This window comes from Equus caballus, unplaced genomic scaffold (genome assembly GCF_041296265.1).
Source record: "Equus caballus isolate H_3958 breed thoroughbred unplaced genomic scaffold, TB-T2T haplotype1-0000340, whole genome shotgun sequence".
Taxonomy (NCBI): Eukaryota; Metazoa; Chordata; class Mammalia; order Perissodactyla; family Equidae; genus Equus; species Equus caballus.
Genome location: NW_027221872.1, coordinates 318250 through 334908, shown reverse-complemented (window position 1 = coordinate 334908; position 16659 = coordinate 318250). Strand labels below are relative to the sequence as shown.

At 50.6% G+C, this 16659-nt stretch overlaps 1 protein-coding gene across 1 annotated transcript in view; it reads right to left on the bottom strand.

Moving 5' to 3' along the window:
- The window catches only part of LOC138922046 (solute carrier family 41 member 3-like), an 88245-nt gene extending 76307 nt beyond the window's left edge, over nucleotides 1–11938 (bottom strand). Inside the window, exon 1 of the mRNA XM_070258882.1 lies at nucleotides 11835–11938. The gene's annotated coding sequence lies outside the window, so the exon portion shown is untranslated. The remainder of the gene's footprint in view (nucleotides 1–11834) is intronic.
- Between the last annotated feature and the right edge of the window lie 4721 nt (nucleotides 11939–16659).

Here is a 16659-nt window from a genome sequence, read left to right as displayed (position 1 = left end):
GGGGAAAACCAAACTTTTCGATTGAGGCTGGCGCTTTCTATAGGTTTTTGGAGACTGAGCGTGCTGATTCAGAACGTGGCCTCCGGAGCCAGACTCTGTCAAATGGGGTCCTGGCTCTGCCACCTACGGACTGTGTGAACTTGGGCAAGTTAGTGTACCATTCTGTGTGTCAGTTTCCTGATCTGTAAAACGGGGTTGATTATCATACACGCTCCGTAGGTGAGTGTAAAGGTCAGAGGATATTTCATATCCGTAAAGTACTTAGAGCAGTGTCTGGCCTTTAGTAGGCGTTAGTAGTGGTTGATTAAAGAAATGGATAAATGCATACCTAAGTATTCAAGGCTTGGAGGCTGTCCCTGGTGAAACGTGTGAACTTGAATGGATTACACCCAACTTTGCTTAGTTTCCTTTCCGGCTTGCAGTTGCTACTGACCGCATCTGCAGCACTGTGGAATTAGAAATAATCTCCCTCGACTTGGCTGCTCTTGGTAAAACAATCTAATGCTGTCCAAATTATCCCAGGGAAATAAAAGCCTTTTCAGTAGCATAGTAGGGTTAGGCTTATTTAATATGTATTGTTTATATTGGTTTGTTTAGTGTTTGTTGGTAACCTTTCTGTTTTTCTTTTTTTTTTTTTTCTGCAAAGCTGCTCGGTTCAAAAAAGCAGATTAGCTATGAAATGGTTCAGACCCAGAGAAAAGTAGAGAGTCGTGTAAGCAGAGCACGCCTTTCCTTGACTCTCTGTCGAGAGCTTTTGTGATTCCAGCTGCTCTCTGCCTCAGACACGGTGCCCTCTGCGTGTGCAGTCATCTAAAGAGTGCAGGGTCTGGGACCGTGGAGAATCCAAGGCAGTATAGTCATGCTTTGCTTAACGGTGGGGATAAGTTCTGAGGAGTGTGTCATGGTCAGGCAATCTCGAGACTGTGCAAACACCACGGAGTTCCGAAACCTGGATGGCAGAGCCTCCTACACACCTAGGCCATATGGGACTAATCTGATGGGACCCCCGTTGTTGACTGAAACTTCCCGATGTAGGGCATGACTGTACTTCCCAACTCCAAGGGCGCGGAAGTGTAGCCTGTGGGGCTTTTGAAAAGAACAGAGACGCTCAAGGCCTACTCTGGACCCACTGACTCAGAATCTACTGGGATACTTCCCGGCTTTAAAGACCAGACGTAGTCCTCCTCTGCAGACATCTCATCAACGGTTTTTCACGCTGGGTTTTCCCTCATCTGAGAAAACAGGCCAAGAGATTGTGAGGATCCATAATTAGTGTTTTAATACATTTGGCAGGACTCAGTGTTTTTCACGTTCTGTGATACTGGGATCTGCATCTCCACTGTAATGTGTTAAACCTTGAAATCTTGTCCAAAGGTCGTGTCATTACCTAGAGAATCCTTCTGTGAATTCCAGGCAGACTGCCATCCTTCTGCTTCCGCCTCCTCACCTTTACAATGGGGAGAGTAACGGTGACCTACCTTTTGGATGTGAGGCTTAAATGAGACAGTTGGTGCAAAGCAGTCGGCACAGGATCTGGCACAAAGTGAAGCCTTCAATAAATTATGATGACGGTAGTTTTGATTTCCCTCCAGTCGGAATATAGTTGAGTTGAAGTTAGTGGCTGTGTCACAGCTGTGTCTCAGGCTGGTGTCTGCCGCCCGGAGCTAAGCCATAAAAATCCCTAGAATAACTTTTCAAAAGCCTGTTAGCCTCTTGAGCCTCCTACACTTCTTTATTTTAATTTATTTTATTTTATTTTATTTTATTGCAGAAACAGTGGATTCTAAGATGATATGGCTTTCAGATGTACGTTGTAATATATTTCGAATTCTGTGTAGATTACATCGTGTTCACCACCCGAAAACTAATTATAGTCCGTCACCTCACATGTGACCCTCATCACCCCTTTGGCTCTCTCCCCTCCCCCCTCCCCCTATGGTAACCACCAATCCAATCTCCTTTGCTCTGTGTGTGTTTGTCGTTGTTTTTATCTTCTACTTATGAGTGAGATCACACCGTGTTTGGTGTTTGACTTTCTCCCTCTGATTTATTTCACTTCACGTAATACCCTCAAGGTCCATCCACGTTGTCACAAATGGTCGGATCTCATCATTTCTTCGGGCCGAGTGGCATTCCATTGTGTATGCATACCACATCTTCTTTATCCATTCTTCCCTTGATGGGCACCTAGGTTGCTTCCAAGTTCTGGCTGTTGTGAATAATGCTGCAGTGAACCTAGGGGTGCATGTGTCTTTCTGCATTGGTGTTTTCAAGTTCTTTGGATGAATAGCCAGCAGTGGGCTAGCTGGATCCTACATATGGTAGGTAGATGTATTCTTCGTTTTCTGAGGATACTCTATACTATACTGCTTTCCATAGTGGCTGCACCAGTCTGCCCTCCCACCAGCAGTGCAGGAGAGTTCCCTTCTCTCCACATCCTCTCTGACACTTGTCTCTTGTCTTGTTAATTAGAGCCATTCTGACCAGAGTAAGGTGACATCTCCTTGTAGTTGTGATTTGCATTTCTCTGATCGCTAATGATGTTGAGTCCCTTTCCATATGTCTGTTGGCCATCCCTATACCTTCTTTGGAGAAATCACTGCTCAGATCTTTTGCCCGCCTTTTTAATTGGGTTGCTGATTTTTTTTGCTGTTGAGATGTATGAGTTCTTTCTGTGTTTTGGATATTCACCCCTTATCCGATACACGGTTTGCAAGAATCTTCTCCCAGTTGTTAGGTTGTGTTTTGGTTTTGTGGATGGTTTCCTTTGCGGTGCAGAGGATTTTTTTTTGACTTTGATGTAGTCCCATTTGTTCATTTTGTATTTTGTTTCCATTGCCCAGTCAGACGTGGTACTTGAAAATAGGCTGCTAAGACTGATGTCAAAGAGCATACTGCCTATGTTTTCTTGTAGAGGTTGCATGGTTTCGGGTGTGACATTCAAGTAAAAGCCGAGGGAGGAGGCTGCAGTTCCCCGAGAGCGAGCGTAGCGGGGACCCTGCGTCCCTGTCAGCGCACCTTCCCGCTCCGCAAAGGTCCGAAGCGTGTGGGCGGGGCCGCAGGAGTTCTGCCAGGAGGGTGTCCCTGTCGCTGTCCGCAGTCCACCGCCAGAGGCGGGGCGGGGCAACGGCCTGGCAGCGTCTGGGCGGCGGCGCATGCGCGCGCGCGAGGAGAGGAGCGCGCTGCTGCTGGGCCGCCGTCCTGGGAGGCGTGGGAGGCGTCGGCGAGCCGCGCCTGCCTGCCCAGAGCCGAGCGCGGCGGAGTCCGGCCGCGCTGTGCTGCTCTCTCCCGGGCCGGGCTCGTCCGTTCCCCCGGCGTCCGTGGACGCCCCTCCACGGCCACGGCCGCTAGCCTGAGGAGGCCGTCCTTCAGCTCCCGCTCTTCCTGCTCGCCGGACACGGACGACCAGGGCGCCCGCGAAGAGGATGCCATCTGAGAGAGGTACCTGGGGGGCGTGGGCGTGGGGGCTGGTGGGAGGCGAGCGTGTCCCTGAGGAATAGGCTTGTGCGCCCAGAGGTGCCCGTCAGGTCGCGGGACAGCTGTGCGGCGCGGGGAGCGAGGGGGTCTCTTCGTGCGCTTCAGGCGTTCGTGGAACGGGCGGTGTGTGCCGGGCACGGGGCCAGCCTGGGCGTGCGGTGCCCGGGAGTCGGGTGCTGAAGCGCCACCCGTGGTCTCGGCTTCTTGGAAGGACAGACGCGAAGTCCATAAGGACACTGGTCTCGAGGCGTTCTGAGGAGTGCAGGTCTCCCTCTTTTCGAGGCTACGTTCCGTTGGGGTTTTCCCGAAGCCTGTTGTGGCCCTGAAGCTCAGGCCGGTTCAGGGGAAGTGGCCTGTCGAGGGCCACATGATAGTTGTGTGCAGAGCCAGTGCTTTCCAAAGCCCATGACTGTGCAGAAGTCTACCTGTTAGGGGTGCAGTGGGGGCTGTCCGGGGAGCGTTGTGAGCACAGGTATGTGCCCCACACTTGAAAGTCTGGCAAAGAAAGCGTGAGGCTGGAGGGTGCTCCGTTCGTTCCCTCCTTCCACAGAAAGTCTGGAGAGTTGACGTTGGGACAAGTCCTTCCTTTCCTCTGGTCGGTGCGTGTTGAGTGGCCTGGACACTTGGTGAGCAAGACTGACAGGTTGTTTGACGTACTGGCCCTCACAGCCTGGTTGGAAAGGACAGACAGGCAGCCACCAATTACCTAGGAGATACGTAAAAGCAATTTTGTGTTGAGTGTTGAGAAAGACGGCATTTCCTGTTAGACTTTGTGACTTAGGCAGTGATGTTGAAGCTGAGAGCAGATGCCTAAAAGAAAAGGAGGACTTGTGCGGGAGAGTGTTGGGACAGGGCAAGGGAGGAGTAGGGCCTGTCAGAGGAGCTGAAAGAATGCCCTGGAGACTGGGGCCGCGTAGGGACTGTAGGGTGGGGAAAACCAAACTTTTCGATTGAGGCTGGCGCTTTCTATAGGTTTTTGGAGACTGAGCGTGCTGATTCAGAACGTGGCCTCCGGAGCCAGACTCTGTCAAATGGGGTCCTGGCTCTGCCACCTACGGACTGTGTGAACTTGGGCAAGTTAGTGTACCATTCTGTGTGTCAGTTTCCTGATCTGTAAAACGGGGTTGATTATCATACACGCTCCGTAGGTGAGTGTAAAGGTCAGAGGATATTTCATATCCGTAAAGTACTTAGAGCAGTCTCTGGCCTTTAGTAGGCGTTAGTAGTGGTTGATTAAAGAAATGGATAAATGCATACCTAAGTATTCAAGGCTTGGAGGCTGTCCCTGGTGAAACGTGTGAACTTGAATGGATTACACCCAACTTTGCTTAGTTTCCTTTCCGGCTTGCAGTTGCTACTGACCGCATCTGCAGCACTGTGGAATTAGAAATAATCTGCCTCGACTTGGCTGCTCTTGGTAAAACAATCTAATGCTGTCCAAATTATCCCAGGGAAATAAAAGCCTTTTCAGTAGCATAGTAGGGTTAGGCTTATTTAATATGTATTGTTTATATTGGTTTGTTTACTGTTTGTTGGTAACCTTTCTGTTTTTCTTTTTTTTTTTTTGGCAAAGCTGCTCGGTTCAAAAAAGCAGATTAGCTATGAAATGGTTCAGACCCAGAGAAAAGTAGAGAGTCGTGTAAGCAGAGCACGCCTTTCCTTGACTCTCTGTCGAGAGCTTTTGTGATTCCAGCTGCTCTCTGCCTCAGACACGGTGCCCTCTGCGTGTGCAGTCATCTAAAGAGTGCAGGGTCTGGGACCGTGGAGAATCCAAGGCAGTATAGTCATGCTTTGCTTAACGGTGGGGATAAGTTCTGAGGAGTGTGTCATGGTCAGGCAATCTCGAGACTGTGCAAACACCACGGAGTTCCGAAACCTGGATGGCAGAGCCTCCTACACACCTAGGCCATATGGGACTAATCTGATGGGACCCCCGTTGTTGACTGAAACTTCCCGATGTAGGGCATGACTGTACTTCCCAACTCCAAGGGCGCGGAAGTGTAGCCTGTGGGGCTTTTGAAAAGAACAGAGACGCTCAAGGCCTACTCTGGACCCACTGACTCAGAATCTACTGGGATACTTCCCGGCTTTAAAGACCAGACGTAGTCCTCCTCTGCAGACATCTCATCAACGGTTTTTCACGCTGGGTTTTCCCTCATCTGAGAAAACAGGCCAAGAGATTGTGAGGATCCGTAATTAGTGTTTTAATACATTTGGCAGGACTCAGTGTTTTTCACGTTCTGTGATACTGGGATCTGCATCTCCACTGTAATGTGTTAAACCTTGAAATCTTGTCCAAAGGTCATGTCATTACCTAGAGAATCCTTCTGTGAATTCCAGGCAGACTGCCATCCTTCTGCTTCCGCCTCCTCACCTTTACAATGGGGAGAATAACGGTAACCTACCTTTTGGATGTGAGGCTTAAATGAGACAGTTGGTGCAAAGCAGTCGGCACAGGATCTGGCACAAAGTGAAGCCTTCAAGAAATTATGATGACGGTAGTTTTGATTTCCCTCCAGTCGGAATATAGTTGAGTTGAAGTTAGTGGCTGTGTCACAGCTGTGTCTCAGGCTGGTGTCTGCCGCCCGGAGCTAAGCCATAAAAATCCCTAGAATAACTTTTCAAAAGCCTGTTAGCCTCTTGAGCCTCCTACACTTCTTTATTTTAATTTATTTTATTTTATTTTATTTTATTTTATTGCAGTAACAGTGGATTCTAAGATGATATGGCTTTCAGATGTACGTTGTAATATATTTCGAATTCTGTGTAGATTACATCGTGTTCACCACCCGAAAACTAATTATAGTCCGTCACCTCACATGTGACCCTCATCACCCCTTTGGCTCTCTTCCCTCCCCCCTCCCCCTATGGTAACCACCAATCCAATCTCCTTTGCTCTGTGTGTGTTTGTCGTTGTTTTTATCTTCTACTTATGAGTGAGATCACACCGTGTTTGGTGTTTGACTTTCTCCCTCTGATTTATTTCACTTCACGTAATACCCTCAAGGTCCATCCACGTTGTCACAAATGGTCGGATCTCATCATTTCTTCGGGCCGAGTGGCATTCCATTGTGTATGCATACCACATCTTCTTTATCCATTCTTCCCTTGATGGGCACCTAGGTTGCTTCCAAGTTCTGGCTGTTGTGAATAATGCTGCAGTGAACCTAGGGGTGCATGTGTCTTTCTGCATTGGTGTTTTCAAGTTCTTTGGATGAATAGCCAGCAGTGGGCTAGCTGGATCCTACATATGGTAGGTAGATGTATTCTTCGTTTTCTGAGGATACTCTATACTATACTGCTTTCCATAGTGGCTGCACCAGTCTGCCCTCCCACCAGCAGTGCAGGAGAGTTCCCTTCTCTCCACATCCTCTCTGACACTTGTCTCTTGTCTTGTTAATTAGAGCCATTCTGACCAGAGTAAGGTGACATCTCCTTGTAGTTGTGATTTGCATTTCTCTGATCGCTAATGATGTTGAGTCCCTTTCCATATGTCTGTTGGCCATCCCTATACCTTCTTTGGAGAAATCACTGCTCAGATCTTTTGCCCGCCTTTTTAATTGGGTTGCTGATTTTTTTTGCTGTTGAGATGTATGAGTTCTTTCTGTGTTTTGGATATTCACCCCTTATCCGATACACGGTTTGCAAGAATCTTCTCCCAGTTGTTAGGTTGTGTTTTGGTTTTGTGGATGGTTTCCTTTGCGGTGCAGAGGATTTTTTTTTGACTTTGATGTAGTCCCATTTGTTCATTTTGTATTTTGTTTCCATTGCCCAGTCAGACGTGGTACTTGAAAATAGGCTGCTAAGACTGATGTCAAAGAGCATACTGCCTATGTTTTCTTGTAGAGGTTGCATGGTTTCGGGTGTGACATTCAAGTAAAAGCCGAGGGAGGAGGCTGCAGTTCCCCGAGAGCGAGCGTAGCGGGGACCCTGCGTCCCTGTCAGCGCACCTTCCCGCTCCGCAAAGGTCCGAAGCGTGTGGGCGGGGCCGCAGGAGTTCTGCCAGGAGGGTGTCCCTGTCGCTGTCCGCAGTCCACCGCCAGAGGCGGGGCGGGGCAACGGCCTGGCAGCGTCTGGGCGGCGGCGCATGCGCGCGCGCGAGGAGAGGAGCGCGCTGCTGCTGGGCCGCCGTCCTGGGAGGCGTGGGAGGCGTCGGCGAGCCGCGCCTGCCTGCCCAGAGCCGAGCGCGGCGGAGTCCGGCCGCGCTGTGCTGCTCTCTCCCGGGCCGGGCTGGTCCGTTCCCCCGGCGTCCGTGGACGCCCCTCCAGGGCCACGGCCGCTAGCCTGAGGAGGCCGTCCTTCAGCTCCCGCTCTTCCTGCTCGCCGGACACGGACGACCAGGGCGCCCGCGAAGAGGATGCCATCTGAGAGAGGTACCTGGGGGGCGTGGGCGTGGGGGCTGGTGGGAGGCGAGCGTGTCCCTGAGGAATAGGCTTGTGCGCCCAGAGGCGCCCGTCAGGTCGCGGGACAGCTGTGCGGCGCGGGGAGCGAGGGGGTCTCTTCGTGCGCTTCAGGCGTTCGTGGAACGGGCGGTGTGTGCCGGGCACGGGGCCAGCCTGGGCGTGCGGTGCCCGGGAGTCTGGCGCTGAAGCGCCACCCGTGGTCTCGGCTTCTTGGAAGGACAGACGCGAAGTCCATAAGGACACTGGTCTCGAGGCGTTCTGAGGAGTGCAGGTCTCCCTCTTTTCGAGGCTACGTTCCGTTGGGGTTTTCCCGAAGCCTGTTGTGGCCCTGAAGCTCAGGCCGGTTCAGGGGAAGTGGCCTGTCGAGGGCCACATGATAGTTGTGTGCAGAGCCAGTGCTTTCCAAAGCCCGTGACTGTGCAGAAGTCTACCTGTTAGGGGTGCAGTGGGGGCTGTCCGGGGAGCGTTGTGAGCACAGGTATGTGCCCCACACTTGAAAGTCTGGCAAAGAAAGCGTGAGGCTGGAGGGTGCTCCGTTCGTTCCCTCCTTCCACAGAAAGTCTGGAGAGTTGACGTTGGGACAAGTCCTTCCTTTCCTCTGGTCGGTGCGTGTTGAGTGGCCTGGACACTTGGTGAGCAAGACTGACAGGTTGTTTGACGTACTGGCCCTCACAGCCTGGTTGGAAAGGACAGGCAGCCACCAATTACCTAGGAGATACGTAAAAGCAATTTTGTGTTGAGTGTTGAGAAAGACGGCATTTCCTGTTAGACTTTGTGACTTAGGCAGTGATGTTGAAGCTGAGAGCAGATGCCTAAAAGAAAAGGAGGACTTGTGCGGGAGAGTGTTGGGACAGGGCAAGGGAGGAGTAGGGCCTGTCAGAGGAGCTGAAAGAATGCCCTGGAGACTGGGGCCGCGTAGGGACTGTAGGGTGGGGAAAACCAAACTTTTCGATTGAGGCTGGCGCTTTCTATAGGTTTTTGGAGACTGAGCGTGCTGATTCAGAACGTGGCCTCCGGAGCCAGACTCTGTCAAATGGGGTCCTGGCTCTGCCACCTACGGACTGTGTGAACTTGGGCAAGTTAGTGTACCATTCTGTGTGTCAGTTTCCTGATCTGTAAAACGGGGTTGATTATCATACACGCTCCGTAGGTGAGTGTAAAGGTCAGAGGATATTTCATATCCGTAAAGTACTTAGAGCAGTGTCTGGCCTTTAGTAGGCGTTAGTAGTGGTTGATTAAAGAAATGGATAAATGCATACCTAAGTATTCAAGGCTTGGAGGCTGTCCCTGGTGAAACGTGTGAACTTGAATGGATTACACCCAACTTTGCTTAGTTTCCTTTCCGGCTTGCAGTTGCTACTGACCGCATCTGCAGCACTGTGGAATTAGAAATAATCTCCCTCGACTTGGCTGCTCTTGGTAAAACAATCTAATGCTGTCCAAATTATCCCAGGGAAATAAAAGCCTTTTCAGTAGCATAGTAGGGTTAGGCTTATTTAATATGTATTGTTTATATTGGTTTGTTTAGTGCTTGTTGGTAACCTTTCTGTTTTTCTTTTTTTTTTTTTTTGGCAAAGCTGCTCGGTTCAAAAAAACAGATTAGCTATGAAATGGTTCAGACCCAGAGAAAAGTAGAGAGTCGTGTAAGCAGAGCACGCCTTTCCTTGACTCTCTGTCGAGAGCTTTTGTGATTCCAGCTGCTCTCTGCCTCAGACACGGTGCCCTCTGCGTGTGCAGTCATCTAAAGAGTGCAGGGTCTGGGACCGTGGAGAATCCAAGGCAGTATAGTCATGCTTTGCTTAACGGTGGGGATAAGTTCTGAGGAGTGTGTCATGGTCAGGCAATCTCGAGACTGTGCAAACACCACGGAGTTCCGAAACCTGGATGGCAGAGCCTCCTACACACCTAGGCCATATGGGACTAATCTGATGGGACCCCCGTTGTTGACTGAAACTTCCCGATGTAGGGCATGACTGTACTTCCCAACTCCAAGGGCGCGGAAGTGTAGCCTGTGGGGCTTTTGAAAAGAACAGAGACGCTCAAGGCCTACTCTGGACCCACTGACTCAGAATCTACTGGGATACTTCCCGGCTTTAAAGACCAGACGTAGTCCTCCTCTGCAGACATCTCATCAACGGTTTTTCACGCTGGGTTTTCCCTCATCTGAGAAAACAGGCCAAGAGATTGTGAGGATCCGTAATTAGTGTTTTAATACATTTGGCAGGACTCAGTGTTTTTCACGTTCTGTGATACTGGGATCTGCATCTCCACTGTAATGTGTTAAACCTTGAAATCTTGTCCAAAGGTCATGTCATTACCTAGAGAATCCTTCTGTGAATTCCAGGCAGACTGCCATCCTTCTGCTTCCGCCTCCTCACCTTTACAATGGGGAGAATAACGGTAACCTACCTTTTGGATGTGAGGCTTAAATGAGACAGTTGGTGCAAAGCAGTCGGCACAGGATCTGGCACAAAGTGAAGCCTTCAAGAAATTATGATGACGGTAGTTTTGATTTCCCTCCAGTCGGAATATAGTTGAGTTGAAGTTAGTGGCTGTGTCACAGCTGTGTCTCAGGCTGGTGTCTGCCGCCCGGAGCTAAGCCATAAAAATCCCTAGAATAACTTTTCAAAAGCCTGTTAGCCTCTTGAGCCTCCTACACTTCTTTATTTTAATTTATTTTATTTTATTTTATTTTATTTTATTGCAGTAACAGTGGATTCTAAGATGATATGGCTTTCAGATGTACGTTGTAATATATTTCGAATTCTGTGTAGATTACATCGTGTTCACCACCCGAAAACTAATTATAGTCCGTCACCTCACATGTGACCCTCATCACCCCTTTGGCTCTCTCCCCTCCCCCCTCCCCCTATGGTAACCACCAATCCAATCTCCTTTGCTCTGTGTGTGTTTGTCGTTGTTTTTATCTTCTACTTATGAGTGAGATCACACCGTGTTTGGTGTTTGACTTTCTCCCTCTGATTTATTTCACTTCACGTAATACCCTCAAGGTCCATCCACGTTGTCACAAATGGTCGGATCTCATCATTTCTTCGGGCCGAGTGGCATTCCATTGTGTATGCATACCACATCTTCTTTATCCATTCTTCCCTTGATGGGCACCTAGGTTGCTTCCAAGTTCTGGCTGTTGTGAATAATGCTGCAGTGAACCTAGGGGTGCATGTGTCTTTCTGCATTGGTGTTTTCAAGTTCTTTGGATGAATAGCCAGCAGTGGGCTAGCTGGATCCTACATATGGTAGGTAGATGTATTCTTCGTTTTCTGAGGATACTCTATACTATACTGCTTTCCATAGTGGCTGCACCAGTCTGCCCTCCCACCAGCAGTGCAGGAGAGTTCCCTTCTCTCCACATCCTCTCTGACACTTGTCTCTTGTCTTGTTAATTAGAGCCATTCTGACCAGAGTAAGGTGACATCTCCTTGTAGTTGTGATTTGCATTTCTCTGATCGCTAATGATGTTGAGTCCCTTTCCATATGTCTGTTGGCCATCCCTATACCTTCTTTGGAGAAATCACTGCTCAGATCTTTTGCCCGCCTTTTTAATTGGGTTGCTGATTTTTTTTGCTGTTGAGATGTATGAGTTCTTTCTGTGTTTTGGATATTCACCCCTTATCCGATACACGGTTTGCAAGAATCTTCTCCCAGTTGTTAGGTTGTGTTTTGGTTTTGTGGATGGTTTCCTTTGCGGTGCAGAGGATTTTTTTTTGACTTTGATGTAGTCCCATTTGTTCATTTTGTATTTTGTTTCCATTGCCCAGTCAGACGTGGTACTTGAAAATAGGCTGCTAAGACTGATGTCAAAGAGCATACTGCCTATGTTTTCTTGTAGAGGTTGCATGGTTTCGGGTGTGACATTCAAGTAAAAGCCGAGGGAGGAGGCTGCAGTTCCCCGAGAGCGAGCGTAGCGGGGACCCTGCGTCCCTGTCAGCGCACCTTCCCGCTCCGCAAAGGTCCGAAGCGTGTGGGCGGGGCCGCAGGAGTTCTGCCAGGAGGGTGTCCCTGTCGCTGTCCGCAGTCCACCGCCAGAGGCGGGGCGGGGCAACGGCCTGGCAGCGTCTGGGCGGCGGCGCATGCGCGCGCGCGAGGAGAGGAGCGCGCTGCTGCTGGGCCGCCGTCCTGGGAGGCGTGGGAGGCGTCGGCGAGCCGCGCCTGCCTGCCCAGAGCCGAGCGCGGCGGAGTCCGGCCGCGCTGTGCTGCTCTCTCCCGGGCCGGGCTGGTCCGTTCCCCCGGCGTCCGTGGACGCCCCTCCAGGGCCACGGCCGCTAGCCTGAGGAGGCCGTCCTTCAGCTCCCGCTCTTCCTGCTCGCCGGACACGGACGACCAGGGCGCCCGCGAAGAGGATGCCATCTGAGAGAGGTACCTGGGGGGCGTGGGCGTGGGGGCTGGTGGGAGGCGAGCGTGTCCCTGAGGAATAGGCTTGTGCGCCCAGAGGCGCCCGTCAGGTCGCGGGACAGCTGTGCGGCGCGGGGAGCGAGGGGGTCTCTTCGTGCGCTTCAGGCGTTCGTGGAACGGGCGGTGTGTGCCGGGCACGGGGCCAGCCTGGGCGTGCGGTGCCCGGGAGTCTGGCGCTGAAGCGCCACCCGTGGTCTCGGCTTCTTGGAAGGACAGACGCGAAGTCCATAAGGACACTGGTCTCGAGGCGTTCTGAGGAGTGCAGGTCTCCCTCTTTTCGAGGCTACGTTCCGTTGGGGTTTTCCCGAAGCCTGTTGTGGCCCTGAAGCTCAGGCCGGTTCAGGGGAAGTGGCCTGTCGAGGGCCACATGATAGTTGTGTGCAGAGCCAGTGCTTTCCAAAGCCCGTGACTGTGCAGAAGTCTACCTGTTAGGGGTGCAGTGGGGGCTGTCCGGGGAGCGTTGTGAGCACAGGTATGTGCCCCACACTTGAAAGTCTGGCAAAGAAAGCGTGAGGCTGGAGGGTGCTCCGTTCGTTCCCTCCTTCCACAGAAAGTCTGGAGAGTTGACGTTGGGACAAGTCCTTCCTTTCCTCTGGTCGGTGCGTGTTGAGTGGCCTGGACACTTGGTGAGCAAGACTGACAGGTTGTTTGACGTACTGGCCCTCACAGCCTGGTTGGAAAGGACAGGCAGCCACCAATTACCTAGGAGATACGTAAAAGCAATTTTGTGTTGAGTGTTGAGAAAGACGGCATTTCCTGTTAGACTTTGTGACTTAGGCAGTGATGTTGAAGCTGAGAGCAGATGCCTAAAAGAAAAGGAGGACTTGTGCGGGAGAGTGTTGGGACAGGGCAAGGGAGGAGTAGGGCCTGTCAGAGGAGCTGAAAGAATGCCCTGGAGACTGGGGCCGCGTAGGGACTGTAGGGTGGGGAAAACCAAACTTTTCGATTGAGGCTGGCGCTTTCTATAGGTTTTTGGAGACTGAGCGTGCTGATTCAGAACGTGGCCTCCGGAGCCAGACTCTGTCAAATGGGGTCCTGGCTCTGCCACCTACGGACTGTGTGAACTTGGGCAAGTTAGTGTACCATTCTGTGTGTCAGTTTCCTGATCTGTAAAACGGGGTTGATTATCATACACGCTCCGTAGGTGAGTGTAAAGGTCAGAGGATATTTCATATCCGTAAAGTACTTAGAGCAGTGTCTGGCCTTTAGTAGGCGTTAGTAGTGGTTGATTAAAGAAATGGATAAATGCATACCTAAGTATTCAAGGCTTGGAGGCTGTCCCTGGTGAAACGTGTGAACTTGAATGGATTACACCCAACTTTGCTTAGTTTCCTTTCCGGCTTGCAGTTGCTACTGACCGCATCTGCAGCACTGTGGAATTAGAAATAATCTCCCTCGACTTGGCTGCTCTTGGTAAAACAATCTAATGCTGTCCAAATTATCCCAGGGAAATAAAAGCCTTTTCAGTAGCATAGTAGGGTTAGGCTTATTTAATATGTATTGTTTATATTGGTTTGTTTAGTGCTTGTTGGTAACCTTTCTGTTTTTCTTTTTTTTTTTTTTTGGCAAAGCTGCTCGGTTCAAAAAAACAGATTAGCTATGAAATGGTTCAGACCCAGAGAAAAGTAGAGAGTCGTGTAAGCAGAGCACGCCTTTCCTTGACTCTCTGTCGAGAGCTTTTGTGATTCCAGCTGCTCTCTGCCTCAGACACGGTGCCCTCTGCGTGTGCAGTCATCTAAAGAGTGCAGGGTCTGGGACCGTGGAGAATCCAAGGCAGTATAGTCATGCTTTGCTTAACGGTGGGGATAAGTTCTGAGGAGTGTGTCATGGTCAGGCAATCTCGAGACTGTGCAAACACCACGGAGTTCCGAAACCTGGATGGCAGAGCCTCCTACACACCTAGGCCATATGGGACTAATCTGATGGGACCCCCGTTGTTGACTGAAACTTCCCGATGTAGGGCATGACTGTACTTCCCAACTCCAAGGGCGCGGAAGTGTAGCCTGTGGGGCTTTTGAAAAGAACAGAGACGCTCAAGGCCTACTCTGGACCCACTGACTCAGAATCTACTGGGATACTTCCCGGCTTTAAAGACCAGACGTAGTCCTCCTCTGCAGACATCTCATCAACGGTTTTTCACGCTGGGTTTTCCCTCATCTGAGAAAACAGGCCAAGAGATTGTGAGGATCCGTAATTAGTGTTTTAATACATTTGGCAGGACTCAGTGTTTTTCACGTTCTGTGATACTGGGATCTGCATCTCCACTGTAATGTGTTAAACCTTGAAATCTTGTCCAAAGGTCATGTCATTACCTAGAGAATCCTTCTGTGAATTCCAGGCAGACTGCCATCCTTCTGCTTCCGCCTCCTCACCTTTACAATGGGGAGAATAACGGTAACCTACCTTTTGGATGTGAGGCTTAAATGAGACAGTTGGTGCAAAGCAGTCGGCACAGGATCTGGCACAAAGTGAAGCCTTCAAGAAATTATGATGACGGTAGTTTTGATTTCCCTCCAGTCGGAATATAGTTGAGTTGAAGTTAGTGGCTGTGTCACAGCTGTGTCTCAGGCTGGTGTCTGCCGCCCGGAGCTAAGCCATAAAAATCCCTAGAATAACTTTTCAAAAGCCTGTTAGCCTCTTGAGCCTCCTACACTTCTTTATTTTAATTTATTTTATTTTATTTTATTTTATTTTATTGCAGTAACAGTGGATTCTAAGATGATATGGCTTTCAGATGTACGTTGTAATATATTTCGAATTCTGTGTAGATTACATCGTGTTCACCACCCGAAAACTAATTATAGTCCGTCACCTCACATGTGACCCTCATCACCCCTTTGGCTCTCTCCCCTCCCCCCTCCCCCTATGGTAACCACCAATCCAATCTCCTTTGCTCTGTGTGTGTTTGTCGTTGTTTTTATCTTCTACTTATGAGTGAGATCACACCGTGTTTGGTGTTTGACTTTCTCCCTCTGATTTATTTCACTTCACGTAATACCCTCAAGGTCCATCCACGTTGTCACAAATGGTCGGATCTCATCATTTCTTCGGGCCGAGTGGCATTCCATTGTGTATGCATACCACATCTTCTTTATCCATTCTTCCCTTGATGGGCACCTAGGTTGCTTCCAAGTTCTGGCTGTTGTGAATAATGCTGCAGTGAACCTAGGGGTGCATGTGTCTTTCTGCATTGGTGTTTTCAAGTTCTTTGGATGAATAGCCAGCAGTGGGCTAGCTGGATCCTACATATGGTAGGTAGATGTATTCTTCGTTTTCTGAGGATACTCTATACTATACTGCTTTCCATAGTGGCTGCACCAGTCTGCCCTCCCACCAGCAGTGCAGGAGAGTTCCCTTCTCTCCACATCCTCTCTGACACTTGTCTCTTGTCTTGTTAATTAGAGCCATTCTGACCAGAGTAAGGTGACATCTCCTTGTAGTTGTGATTTGCATTTCTCTGATCGCTAATGATGTTGAGTCCCTTTCCATATGTCTGTTGGCCATCCCTATACCTTCTTTGGAGAAATCACTGCTCAGATCTTTTGCCCGCCTTTTTAATTGGGTTGCTGATTTCTTTTGCTGTTGAGATGTATGAGTTCTTTCTGTGTTTTGGATATTCACCCCTTATCCGATACACGGTTTGCAAGAATCTTCTCCCAGTTGTTAGGTTGTGTTTTGGTTTTGTGGATGGTTTCCTTTGCGGTGCAGAGGATTTTTTTTTGACTTTGATGTAGTCCCATTTGTTCATTTTGTATTTTGTTTCCATTGCCCAGTCAGACGTGGTACTTGAAAATAGGCTGCTAAGACTGATGTCAAAGAGCATACTGCCTATGTTTTCTTGTAGAGGTTGCATGGTTTCGGGTGTGACATTCAAGTAAAAGCCGAGGGAGGAGGCTGCAGTTCCCCGAGAGCGAGCGTAGCGGGGACCCTGCGTCCCTGTCAGCGCACCTTCCCGCTCCGCAAAGGTCCGAAGCGTGTGGGCGGGGCCGCAGGAGTTCTGCCAGGAGGGTGTCCCTGTCGCTGTCCGCAGTCCACCGCCAGAGGGGGGGCGGGGCAACGGCCTGGCAGCGTCTGGGCGGCGGCGCATGCGCGCGCGCGAGGAGAGGAGCGCGCTGCTGCTGGGCCGCCGTCCTGGGAGGCGTGGGAGGCGTCGGCGAGCCGCGCCTGCCTGCCCAGAGCCGAGCGCGGCGGAGTCCGGCCGCGCTGTGCTGCTCTCTCCCGGGCCGGGCTCGTCCGTTCCCCCGGCGTCCGTGGACGCCCCTCCAGGGCCACGGCCGCTAGCCTGAGGAGGCCGTCCTTCAGCTCCCGCTGTTCCTGCTCGCCGGACACGGACGACCAGGGCGCCCGCGAAGAGGATGCCATCTGA